This window comes from Macaca thibetana, chromosome 19, assembly GCF_024542745.1.
Source record: "Macaca thibetana thibetana isolate TM-01 chromosome 19, ASM2454274v1, whole genome shotgun sequence".
Classification (NCBI taxonomy): domain Eukaryota; kingdom Metazoa; phylum Chordata; class Mammalia; order Primates; family Cercopithecidae; genus Macaca; species Macaca thibetana.
Window position 1 is genome coordinate 45898663 of NC_065596.1, and position 13457 is coordinate 45912119.

At 41.2% G+C, this 13457-nt stretch overlaps 1 protein-coding gene across 21 annotated transcripts in view; it reads left to right on the top strand.

The window, feature by feature from the left end:
* BCKDHA (branched chain keto acid dehydrogenase E1 subunit alpha) overlaps positions 1-13457 on the top strand; it is a 446963-nt gene that overhangs the window by 320593 nt on the left and 112913 nt on the right. Inside the window, exon 1 of one of the 21 annotated variants that reach the window (XM_050768494.1) lies at positions 9296-9299. The exons of the other annotated variants lie outside the window; for them this stretch is intronic. The gene's annotated coding sequence lies outside the window, so the exon portion shown is untranslated. Of the gene's footprint in view, positions 1-9295; positions 9300-13457 lie in introns of those variants that run through there. 21 annotated transcript variants of the gene reach the window in all.

A 13457-nucleotide genomic window follows, 5' to 3' on the forward strand; every position in this document is an offset into this window, starting at 1 on the left:
AGCTTAACAGAGTATCAGATCTCTCATATCACTCCCAAATTTTTACATAAGAGATCCTTTAGTCCACTCAATGGCTGACATTAGCAGCATCTTTAATACAACTGTTGGTTCAAATGTATGGTGGTCCCTTTTAGAGTTACACTTCTAGACTCACCTGTTCTCACTCCCTGTTTTAATGTAACCCAGGCATGAGATGCTAGATAATAGAATTGCTACCTACTAGCTGAACAGGAAAGAGCCTGTGCTGTTTCTGACACTTCTTGTTGCACATAAATAAATACAATGGGTATACAGAGACTCAGTTGCAGAAATTAACAAACATCCTGCTTGGTTAAAATGGGTAGATTCATCTGGCTCATTCTTTATTCCATTTTAGTTGGTTTGCATCTTGCCTAAGGTGCATACTCCAAACTCTTGGTATTATTCTCCTGATAGTCACACTAGTAGTCTCCCTGGTGTGCTGTAATCTCTAAAAGCTTTAAATGTTTGCATGCAGCTATCCATCAAATGTCAAATGGTCTCTCTTTGGCTGGTGACAAAACTCAAAGGAATGTGTGATCAGGAAGACATCACAACCTATGAATGATGGAAGCCCAAAATGATGGTAGCTGAGAGTAATGTCAATGCTTTAAGTTTCGGTCACACTCTCACCTAAGTGAGTGTATAAAGACTCCAAAATAGGGCCACTGATGTTAAATGTTACATACTCCAACTGAAATTTTAAGAAAGCAGATAGATCCCAAAACAGACCAATAAAAAAAAAAATGGCCAGGCACAGTGGCTAACGCCTATAATCCCAGCACTTTGGGAGGGCGAAGCAGGCGGATAACGAGGACAGGAGTTTGAGACCAGCCTGACCAACGTGGTGAAATTCCGTCTCTACTAGAAATACAAAAATTAGCTGGGTGTGGTGGCACACACCTGTAATCCCAGCTATTCAGGAGGCTGAGGCAGGAGAATTGCTTGAACTTGGGAGGCAAAGATTGCAGTGAGCCAAGATTGCGCCACCGCACTCCAGCCTGGATGACAGAGTGAGACTCCACCTCAGAAAAAAAAAAAAAAAAAAAAAGAGATTCCAATCTACTTGAGGTCCCCCTTACTTTAATTTTTATAAAAAAGTAACCTGAATTAACCTGATGTTAACCAATACATTTATTTCTACTGCTCTCTTTTCTTGTTCAAATTTGACAAAACCCACTGTTCTGTTTATTGTATTGCCAAAGGGGAACTATCACTGTTTTTGTAAAGTGGGACCTGCCCCAAATTATAAATCCCAAATAAAAGCCAATTAGATTTATAACTAAAGCTGCTGTAATTTTGTCTTTTGATATGAGTTCACAGCCAGCAATGGCCAGTGGAGTCTCTCAGGCTGCATCATTCTCACCCTGACCCTCCTGCCTTCCTCTTTCCCTTACAAGGACCCTTCTGATTACACTGAGCCCACGCAGATAATCCAGAATAACCTCCCATCTCAAGATTCTTAACCTCATCACATCTGGAAAGTCTTTTTGCCAAATAAAAGTATTATGCCTTGGCTCCAGGGATTAGGATGTGGACATTTTTAGGAGGTCATTATTCTGCCCAACACAGGTACCTTTTATAAACTTCACCCACAACAAAAATTTGCTTTGCCTGCCTTCTGTGTCTCACTTTTCTGTCTGTGCACAAAGTTGAGGGTGAAACACACCAGCTCTGCTATGAACTGGCTGGATGACCCTGGACCACTCACTCCACCTCTCTCAGCCTCTTCTCATCTGAAGCACAAGAGTGATTCTTACTGCATCAGAAAATTTACATGAAAGGGTAAACTAAGATGTGTAAGGCATTAGACACAGAGCCTGGTACCTGATGAGCCCTTGGTAAACATTCTTTGCAGTTCTTTACTTTCACCACCCTATTTCTGTCACCCTCATCCATCTACTCCTTCATCTCCGTTCTCTTCAGTGACTTACTCAGTCTAAGCTGCCAGTTGGGAAAGAAGCCACACTTCCCATTCTCTCATGATTCTGCTGGAATGTTCTCGTGATGAAGTCTGTTATCCATGAGAGAGAGCCCACATTATTTATATGGAGATGTCTGGTTAAAACAAGTCCTTTTTATGTTCATGTAAAACCTATACATGTTTCCTCTTAATTTACACATACCAGTCCCAATTCTGCCCTGTTAATTTATACATGCACTTTCTTATTTCACTCTTCTTCAGTCTTTCTCTTAACACCTTATACATTTGGATAGTACAAAAATAACGAGCTGGGCCAAAAGAGGGGATTCCTTTAGCAAGATGAATGCTTCCCTTTAAAAAGATGAATGCTTTCTTTTGGCGTAAAGAATGCTAATTTGCAAGGCACCCCAGAAACCTGTTTCTAGGCTTGGCTTTTAGAAAAATCATTTGACTCTAGGACACATTCTAGACCCCAGGAGGTAATAACTGTGACAGAAGCCACACCCACTCCAAGTATACCTGCTGCATTTTCACAGAATGTTGTGCATGAGTTACTGTTTCCCAATCCTTCCATTCCTGGAGGTTAAGCCTCCCCCTTCACCATCTTCATCTCCAGCTGGCCTGCCAGGACTATGGCTGGGAAATACCTCCCCATCCTCCATGCCCAGGGTGGTACCTTTGCCTATTCCCATTATTATAATAGCTCAGACTGATGCAGCCCTCACTATGCACCAGGCACTATCCTAAGAGCTTTCCAGCTAGCACAGTCCTCACAAAACATCCTGAGTGCCACCATCCCCGTTTTTTACAGATTTTTAAAACTGAGGCAGAGACGTGAAGTAGTGTACCCATTGTCACCCAGCCCCATAATTTAACCTCATTCCCCTCCCCATGGGGCAGAGGACATCCTAAGATTTCCAAGGTCTCCTGAATGACATCCACCTTCCAGAGTGATTTTTGCCCCCTCTACTCTCAGGATTTGACAAACAGCCAGCATTTTGTTTTCTGTCTCACCCTTCACTTATGCAGCTGTTCCCTAACGCCACACTCACAACTGCACAGCCCTGAATAAGAACTAGCTTTTATGAACCTCAGTCTCTTTGGAGAAAAAATAGGTCCAGGTTCCCAGTCATCATAAAGTCATTTTTACTCCACTGTCAACTATTTGCCCAGCCATTCCTGTCCATAAATGAGGTGTACTAGGAACAGTAAGTGTAATGAGAAGGAAGTAGGAAAAGCATGAGTCACTGGAATGGTCACAAAGAGGAGATTTCAAATCCAGAAACAGTCATAAAACACACCTAGAGTGTGAGATCTTTAAGCAGTGACAGCCCCACCTGCCTCTTTCCATGGCTGGTGGCCTCTGACTTCCTTCTCAACCCGCCCCACCCGGCCTTGCTTTCTTAAGCCAATACTATCAGCTTGGAATCGGGGCCAGACCAGTGCACACAGCACTGAGTGGTGGGGTGGAGGAGCTGAAAAGGGAGAAGCGTGTTTGACTTATGGAGACCTGAGTCACCTAGGTACACATCACCTGGGCAGGGAATGGTTTATTGAAGGGCTGTGCAGAACTAATGGTGGTTACCCAAAATAAGTGACTGAGGCAAGCGTCTAAATGAATTGTTTACTGAGCCAGACCTTGAGGGTACGCCCTAGGAAAACACAAGTCACAGAAAACCTCTGTGGCTTGTGTTCTCTCTGAAGAAGTTTTCAGGAGGCCTTAAAGTGGGGGAGGCAGGTAGGAAGAGGCAGGTAGGTGGAAGAATGATTGCTCTTGTCCTTGTTCTGTGCCTAGAAAGATAAGCATTATCAGCCTGAAATCCTAAGGACTAAGACTGAAGCCTCAGGAACCAGACTTAGATTTTAGAACCGAAGATACAATCGACATGTCCTTGTTATATGGGAGGATATACATCTTGAAAGTTTTAAGGCCAGCAAAGAGCAATTTGTGAGGGCGGTCATCCAGAAATACCTAAGGCCTTTTGCCTTCCTATGGAGGTCTGGCTAATGCACAACATTTTTACAAAAGGTTTTGTAGTAACAGCGATCCATCTGCGGAAATGATGATGGTGTTTCACGACTCAGTCTCAAAGCTTAACTTTCCCTGTGACCTGAAGAGGGTCCTGAAGTTTTTCTTTCCCTTTACATTTACCCGCTCCCTGATCTGCTATTCTCTCTCTCTCTCTTTTCTTTTCTTTTTTTTTTTTTTTTTCTTGTTGTTGTTGTTGTTGAGACAGGGTCTCACTCTGTCACCCAGGCCAGAGTGCAGTGGTGCAATCATGGCTCACTGTAACTTCCACTTCCCAGGCTCAAGCAATCCTCCTACCTCAGCCTCCCAAGTAGAAGCTGGGACTACAGGCCCATGCCAGTCTTGAACTCCTGAGCTCAAGTGATCCACCCACTGCAGCCTCCCAAAGTGCTAGGATTACAGGCGTGAGCCACTGCACCTGGCCAACCCCTATTCCTCAAAATCTTTCAGAGAACGCATTATGGAAAATATGAGTTTGTGGTTGTATGTTTCATCTGATCCCACATCACTAGGAAGGCTCATTCCTAGGAAGTTGTGTCTCATGGAGAAGGGAGTGAAGTCGCCTCAGAAAAGGACCAAAGCCAAGTTACAGGAACAAAGGGAAAGTAATTGTGGAGCCCTATTCAGGCTACACAGCTGCCTCTTCGATTAAAGCAATTCTTTGAGCAATCATCACCCTAACCGTTTCAGTTGTATGTTGGCTCAATTGTAATATCTGGAGCAGCCTACAGACTAGTTTTTCTAGAGCCTCTGAAGCACCTTCAGATTGCAGTGGCAGGTTGCTCTGGATTGTAGTCTGAATGAGATGTCAAGTGAACCTTTTGAGTAATCCATATATTAGCAGGCACGAAGGTTCTTGCTATATAAGTTGTAATTTCTCCTGAAATTCACTTAAGTTGTCTAGCTTCAGGTTGCATGGCTTTAGGAAAAAGCACAGTTTTAATTTCTAATGATTCCAAGTCAGAAAAATGGAAGAAAAACTTGAAAATGTTAGTTTCGGCCAGGCGTGGTGGCTCACGCCTGTAAACCCAGCACTTTGGGAGGCTAAGGCGGGCGGGTCACAGGTCAGGAGATCGAGACCATCCTGGCTAACACGGTGAAATCCCGTCTCTACTAAAAATACAAAAACTTAGCCAGGCGTGGTGGCGGGCTCCTGAGGCAGAAGAATGGCATGAACCCGGAAGGCAGAGCTTGCAGTGAGCTGAGATCGCACCACTGCACTCCAGCCTGGGCGATAGAGCGAGACTCCGTCTCACAAAAAAAAAAGAAAAGAAAAGAAAAAGGAAAAGAAAAAAGAAAATGTTAGTTTCAAGACTTGTATCCAGGAAAGAATTCAGGATTCAGTACAAATTGTAAGGAAATAACAAAACTCAAAAACAATGAGCAACACCAGAATTTAATAACAGCTGTACTGTAGTTTCTTCTGAAACATAATGTTTTCTCTCGCCAGTTCCCCATTTGTACCAAAGGCAAATTGTAGTAGGACCCAAATTATTTGCAAAATAAGTTTTAGTCTTATACTTGGCCTGAAATTTTGATTTTGGAAAGTTTGTCAAATATCAAAGGTTTAAGACACCTGTTCAAAATTGGTCATAGGTCACTGTAAAATAATAGTTATTAATTTAGTCAAAGTGATAGTTCAAAAATTTTAAGAGGGAAAAATCTTTATTTTATTTATTTATTTATTTATGTTTATTTTTTGAGACAGGGTCTCGCTCTGTCACCCAGGCTGGAGCGCAGTGGCACCATCATACCTCACTGCAGCCTTGACCTTCAGAGCTTACGCAATTCTCCCAACCCAGACACCTGAGTAGATGAGACTACAGGTGCATGCTACCACACCTTGTTAATTTTGTTATTGTTGTTTTTTCTAGAGACAGAGTCTCTATTTGTGGCCCAGGCTGATCTTAAACTCCTGCACTCCAACCATCTCCTTGCCTTGGCCTCCCAAAGTTCTAGGATTATAAGCATTGAACCACCATGCCTGACCGGCAAAAACTTTCATTCTTTGAGGAAAATGTACTCTGACAGGAGATTTTATTTCCCAAATAATCATAAGGCTTAATAAAGACATCACGAGGCAAACTGAATCTGTCTCTGCCCCCGCTTTTTTCTCAAAAGGTAAACAAAAAGAATTTACTATCTCCTATTAATGCTACATGAAAATCTTGTTCAAAAGAAAAAAAACAAGTGTTACCTTTGTTTTAATGTATCATTAATGCTGAAGCTAATTTTAATAAAACCTTATAAACAAGTCTATTTAATTTGTATCAGTTTTGACTACAATGTAAGATTTCCATAAGACATTTTATAGCCTTTATAATTTTGTTCATTCTCTTTCTTTCTCCAACTTTCTGACTCCACTCAGTATTACCCACCATTCTTTTTATTCCTTCAATTTAAAATAATCCTTAAAAAGCTCTAAACTAGGCAAAATTACTCTTCCTTTAACAAATATTATACTTTTATCACTTCTTATACATTTTGTTTGACCAAAAACACATCCTAACTTTCCTTATACACTGCTATAGAATTGTTTCTCTTATATCTAACAGTCTTAAATACCTACATTACATTGTTAACTCTTAGACACCCTTATTTTCAGTGAAAAACATAGGAAGTAAGCAATCTTAGTCATGTACCAGATGTAGAATGAATGCAGGACAAATGTCAGACCTCTGATGATCATGCCTGGAGGGTCTAATTTCTTTCAGCATGGGCAAGAGGCACAGCTGGGAGATAGGCCCGGTATTGCCCGCAGACCTCATCACGGTCCTTTGTATCCGAATACGTACACTCACAGACAAATTAAGCAATTTATTATATAAATATGTAATATATGTAACTGTTGCTTAATTTATATATAATTGTTGTTTTATATATATTTTGCTTTATGTATATATGTATATAAACATAATAGAAGCAACAATTTTATGACTTTAAAACATCTATTAGAGAGAGTATAGGCCTGTCTGTCCAATAGACCCAGGCAAAAGTGTCTACATTAAATTCTGAAGACATTTCTACTTTCTTTTACCAACAATTCTGAAACTATTCTTGTTTACCAAAGATTGCTAAAATCGCATGAACTTGAAAAGCATTTGGTCTTGTTTAATTTATGAGTACTCATTTATCTTTATATTAATTTGATACCATGTGTAGACAATGTATAAACATATGTACGGACATATGTTTATATGTCTGACACAACATTTAACATACACATACACACATAAAGACAGAGACAGACACAAAGACTTCAGAGTTTTGCTTTTCTTTAGCCATGGGACCAGTAGAACTCACTGGTTTAAAAGAGCAGTTGGATTCAGATAGTACCTTTGGAAATGGAAATAGTTAACATTTATCTGGAGAAGTCCTCACCAAGTTTTAAGATAAAATGGGTAACAAATTTACACCTCAAAGCACTGAGAGAGAATTTAAGCCTCTTCAAGGAATTAAGGTGTGTTAAAGGAACATTAAAAATAGATGCCACCTGTGTTAATTAGCTTAGAAAAAAATAGACACCAAGGTAACACAAAATGATAGATATTTACGTTAGGATTTTACGAGGAGATTTATTTTCTTTAGATAGGTGTGTGTTTTCCAGCTGGACCACTGAGCTCAGGATGGAGCCCATTAAGGAGAAGGGCCAAAAAAGTACTTGCAGTTTGTGGGGCCTAATAATTTAAATATGGGAAAAGTGGGCACAGTTGGAAAGCAGAGTATTTAGATCTTTAAACATTAAGGATTCCACTGAATCCCAGGTCCCCCTCAAAAAAGTAAAATGCAAAAATGACCATGCTGTACAATGCTTCCACAGTGTACTTTGCTGCAAAGGCATTTTTCTAATTGTTTAAACCGTGTCTTTCTTATCTAAACATGCAAAGAAATGAGTAGCCCTCTGAAGTAATCATATTTATTGTAACCACTGTCAGTCATCTCCAAAACTGTAGCTCTCACCCCTGACCCAGCAACCATCACACACTCAAGCTCAAATATTTTTACAGTATGAAGTAATCTCTGATGCCTCCAGAAGCCAAAAAACATCAGATAACACAACAGAAAAGAGTGTGAGATCTAACAGAAATCTGTTTATTTAAAATTCCTGAGGCTCCATGAGGGAAAACAGAGGTTTCTCCCAAAACTAGGAGCCTGTGGCATCTTTTCTGTTTTCCCTAAGGGGTCTCAAGTTGTTAGAAATTGTTTAGGTCCACTCATGTGGCATCCAGGGTAGCAACAGGAAGGAGGGGCACATAGAAATCAATGGAAGAATAATTTTTAAGAAAGGAAGCAAAAAGAAAGGCGAAAACACATAATTCAAAATATTTCAGTCAACTGGAGACAGAATTTTTTAAAAGGACACAAAAAAGAAAAAGTGAGAAGGTCTTGAGTGTTGGTTTTTAATTAAGCTGACTTTTAACCATAGATCTCTTTTTTAAAAAAATTCCTTTAGGTTCCTTGTTATCAGATTTTAGCTGGGACAAACAACTGGTATTTCTGATTTTTTGAATTTTGTTTTACCAAAGCCACACTCCCAATTAAAACTAATAAGCCTTAGCCAGGGTTGTGACTTAACCACAGATGTGCAAGGCATATCCAAAGAGATGAATGAGTACCCCCCAAAAAAAGTAAAAAATCACACAAATATAAAACTAAAAGGGACTAGTTTCCTGACCTAGAATTAAACCCAGGCTGCAGTAGTTAAATCATAGATTTTTAACTATTAGAAGAGAACGTGGAGTGGCTTTTATTCATATTCTCTCAGAAGATCTATAGCAAGTAGTTTGAGCTCACAAAGGATTTTAACTTTGTTTTAGGTCAAATTTTTGTAATTTACTCAAGAGGAATTTTTAAAGCTAGCCATAACACTATGATGTGTCTTTTTCTTTTAGTTTTATCTTTCCATCACTTATTTGAAATAAAAGATCTCCAAAATCTTTTTTTAATGTAGGAGTCCAATTTAAAGGATCCATCGTCTGGCCGTTAGCAATTAGAATTTCCAGTGGTGTACTGATCCCAATCATGACTCAATCCAGCAGTTTCTTCAGTGATGAAGCAATCCCAAAGATCTGCCCCCCAACAGAATAAAAGATTCCCTCCCAGGAATAGAACAGGACAGCAAAAGACTCTTGTTTCTACAGCACTAACCAGGCAACAAGGGTTGGGACAACAAAAACCCCTTATAGATGGGACTTCTTATAACAAATCCTCCTGGGAGTTCAACTTATTTGGAACAAACAAAGCAAAACAAAAACATCTCAGGTCCCAGTCATTTTCAGGCTGACCACCTGAATGTGACTCAAAAATCACACCTCCCAGATGGTGGGGACCAAGAGCAAGTGCTCCCACTTGGCCACTTGGTCACAAATCAAACCGTCGATGACATAAAACAAGATGAGAGGGAATTTTACTTGGTACCTTCTTTGTGAACAACACAGAAGGAAAGAGATAAAGGAAAAGACTGTTTCTGGAAGGAAAGGGATTCGGCAATATAAATATTCATATGGAAAAATGCACCAAATACTACACCAGAATCACTACACCCAGGTTAGTCATACACAAATCTTCTCCTGTTAACCAAAAGTTTGCAGAGAAAACTGATTTTTCCTGTCTGCTTGACCAAATTGCACAGGGAGAGAGAAGCCAGGAGCCTCGCTGATATAAAGTCTTACCCTTTTGGTGGTTGATTTCCTGGATTCCTGCATGGCCAAAAACATGCTGGTGGTATGGTGGTAAATCAGGTTTAAGTAGCAAGACAGGTTATGGGAGGGAGAAAGGAGGAAGTTTGGCTAACAAAGAGGGTCTTGTTATATAGATGAAACCTCACAGGTAGCAGCCCTCAGAGAGAATAGATGGTAAATATTTCATTCAGGTCTTTAAGGTCTCAGGCTCCATTCTTTTTTCCCAGATCCAGACAAGAGAAAGCCTGCCTGTATTAATGGGTATTCTCTAGAGATGCCAATTTTCCCATGAAAGACAGCTTTGCAGGGCCATTTCCGCTTGCTGGCCCTCCGACAGACATCTCAAAATGTGTCAAAGAAATATAATTTTGGGTAAAATATTCTTATTTCCTTCAACTGACAGGTGATTCCTAGAGGTTGAACTTGATGTTCTGCAGTTGTAGGGGTGTTAGCCAATTTTGAGGCCCGCTCACCATAATGTAGAGCTCCTGCTGGGTTTGACCAAGTTGGAAGGTGTTTTGGACACTAGACAGGGCCAAGAGTTGGTCAAACTCAAAAGAGGAATGACAAAATCCAAAAACACAAAAAGCAATTGCACTTTACATATTACATCCTAGTAAACACTGTAAGCACGAGGAGATGTTAAAGCCAACTAGCCATAAACTTTAACCTGCAGCTACCACATTTTAAAATCCCAACCCAGCTCTTTATCTGAGAGGGGACCAAGCTGAAGGCTGCTCTCCATTGCCACAGAAGAAGGAAACTCACCTTCCTTATAGGAAGTGAGCAGAGCTCCATGAGTAGAGGAGTTCCATGGCAAAACAAAACTCAGATCTCACACGAAAAATTGGGGGGAGCAGGAACCTCAAGAGGGAGAGGATCCAGTCCTTGGAAAGTCACATATTTGGTCAGAGCTAACGCTCAATAGTTGATACTGAGCGTAAACAGGAGAATCACTGCAAGCCTCAGGGGCTAAGCTGCATTCAGAGGATCCCTTCATGGTCACCAAAATGTTAACCAAAATGAGTGACTGAGGCAAGCAGGTGTCTTAGTTCATTGAGGTTTACTGAGCCAGAGCTTGAGGGTGCATCCTGGAAAAACATAAGTCATAGAAACCATCTGTGGCTTGTGTTGTCTTTGAAGAGGTTTTCAGGAGGCCTGGTATTTATACATCTCCTCAAAGGGGGGAAGGCAGGTAGGAAGATACAAGTAGAGGAAAGAATGATTGGTCTCATCTTGTCTTTCTTCTTGGATAGATAAGCATTATCAGTGTGAAATCTTAGATTGCAAACCTAAAGTTACAATGGACATGTCCTTGTTTTGTGGAAGGATATACATCTTGAAAGGTTTCAAGCCCAGCAAAGAACAATTTGTGAAGGCAGTCATCTAGAGTTGCCTGAGGCCTTTTCACCTTCTTGTGGAGGTTTGGTTAATGTTCAATGCTTTGACACAAGGTCGTGTAGTAACAGTTGTTCGTCTGGAAAAAAAAGATGGTGGCATTATATGACTCAGCCTCCAGATTGAACTATCCCTTTGGTGTAATGAGTGTGACACTCCCGAGATTTTTATTTTCCCTTACATAATTTTAGGAGTTGTACTTCCTCGATGCTGTCTGACTGAGGTCAAAGACATGGGTGTGGAAGGCATCGCAGCTTTCTCCCATTTAGAAACCCATTGTCCCTTCCTTCTCCCCTATTGGGTTACATTCCTCTGTCCACAGTTCACTTATTTACCGAGTTGTTTTCCAGGGGAAAAAAAAAAATCTCAATTGAACTCTTTAAAGCCCCAGGCATTCAGTCCAGTTCAAGAGTGTCTCTCATTTTAATGATGACCAGGCACAAATATCTTTTAAAGGCTCTCCAGAAAATGTTGATAAGAGCCTCTGCACAACCCACAGTAGCTTTGGGGAGCACTGAGCTACAAAAGTATTGGGGAAGGAACCTGCAACGTGCTGGGACCTTTATATTTCCATCTTATCTAATGCCCCCAATGACACTTTAAGTAGGCACTATTATGCCTCTATCCCAAGACATCAATTAACTCGTCCTTTACCTCAGAATTGGTCAAAGGTGGAACCAGGATTCCGACTCACATATTTCTGAATCTAAAGGTCATGTTTCACTGCAGAGTGATTGAGCCTACATGAATTCAAAGAAAGACAGGATGACTGCTTCTAACAGAAATAACCACACGGGCTTCAATGAAGAGTCAGGGTCTGAAATGAGCCTTAGACAAAGAACAGCTCAGGAGGCTGAGAAGACAGTTGAAGGTATTGTGGGAAGGAGTGAAAGAATTAGAATAAGTTCAGACATGAAAACATAAAATGTGGGTCAAGTCTTTCTACACAGACCAAGAGAGTAGACTGGGGCTGTGTTATGGGGGCTTTGAACGGCAGCCTAAGGAACTGGAACTTCATCCTATGGATGATAGGAGTCACTGGAAATATTTGAGAAGGTCAGAAACATGACAAAGAGCATTTCCAGGAAGATTACTCTGACAGTGAAACCAAAAACAGATTAGTTGCAGGCTGCATGTAGAGTCCCACTAACAAAAGCAAGGTCTGGGCCGAGCGCGGTGGCTCACGCCTGTAATCGCAGCACTTTGGGAGGATGAGGCGGGCAGATCACGAGGTCAGGAGATCGAGACCATCCTGGCTAACACGGTGAAACCCCGTCTCTACTAAAAATACAAAAAATTAGCTGGGCGTGGTGGCGGGCGCCTGTAGTCCCAGCTACTCAGGAGGCTGAGGCAGGAGAATGGCGTGAACCTGGGAGGCACAGCTCGCAGTGAGCCAAGATCGCGCCTCTGCACTCCAGCCCGGGCGACAGAGCGAGACTCCGTCTGAAAAAAAAAAAAAAGCAGGGTCTGATACAAAAAAAGTAACTTTATTCCAAAGCTAGCTTGGAGGAAGGGGCACACAGCATTCTGCCTTTAAATGTGCTGCTTCACCTTTGGAGCAAAAAGCAGGTATTTTTATGAGGTAAGAGAGGAAATGAGCAAGAATGACTAACAAATGAGGAAGAGAGGAAATGAGAAGTAGATAACTGTCTGGTCCTCCTGCTACCAGGCAGTTATCTCCTGGGCAGCTGAGTTGGCACTTTCCTGGACAGAAGTAAGTTACAAAAATGGTCAACTGGATATGCTTCCGACGCGCCCTCTGAAAGTGTCTGAGTTCTGAGGCAGCCCAGGATGGAAGTTCTGAGGCAATTCCCTAAAGATGAAAGGTTCATGGCAGGTATGCTATGGTCTGCTGATCAACTGTCAACTCTTGAGGACAGACCCGTCACGGAGCACCTATGTAGAAGAACTTGCCCTTTAGGGAGTGTCTGGTGATGGGGAAGGTTGTATATATACATTTCTGAAGGGTTAAATAGGAAACGGGGTGCTGGAAAAATGAGAAAAGAGACAGAGGGAAATAATTAAACCATCTCTAGAAAAATGGGGGTACTCAGTTACAATTTTCCACTGCCAAGTTTTATTTTATCTTTATGGGATATGGGTGTCACATATGTTCTGCCTACTTTTTGCTGAAAGGGGGCATAGTCATTGGACAGCAGAATGGAACCGATTTATTTGGAGTTAAAAATATTTATGAGTACCCAGGCTTATAGGTGATACAGTTTGGAGCATTATGATATAAGGTCTAGAAGATCTCTGGGAAAGCCTGCCTTGTATTTTCATATAGAGGATGTAAAAGCAGGAAGCTCCAAAACAGAGGTATATTCCTATCCCTCAAGCAGGGCCAATGTTACAAGCAGTTTTTGCCACCAGGATGGTTCTAACCCAAATCAGGACACTACCCATT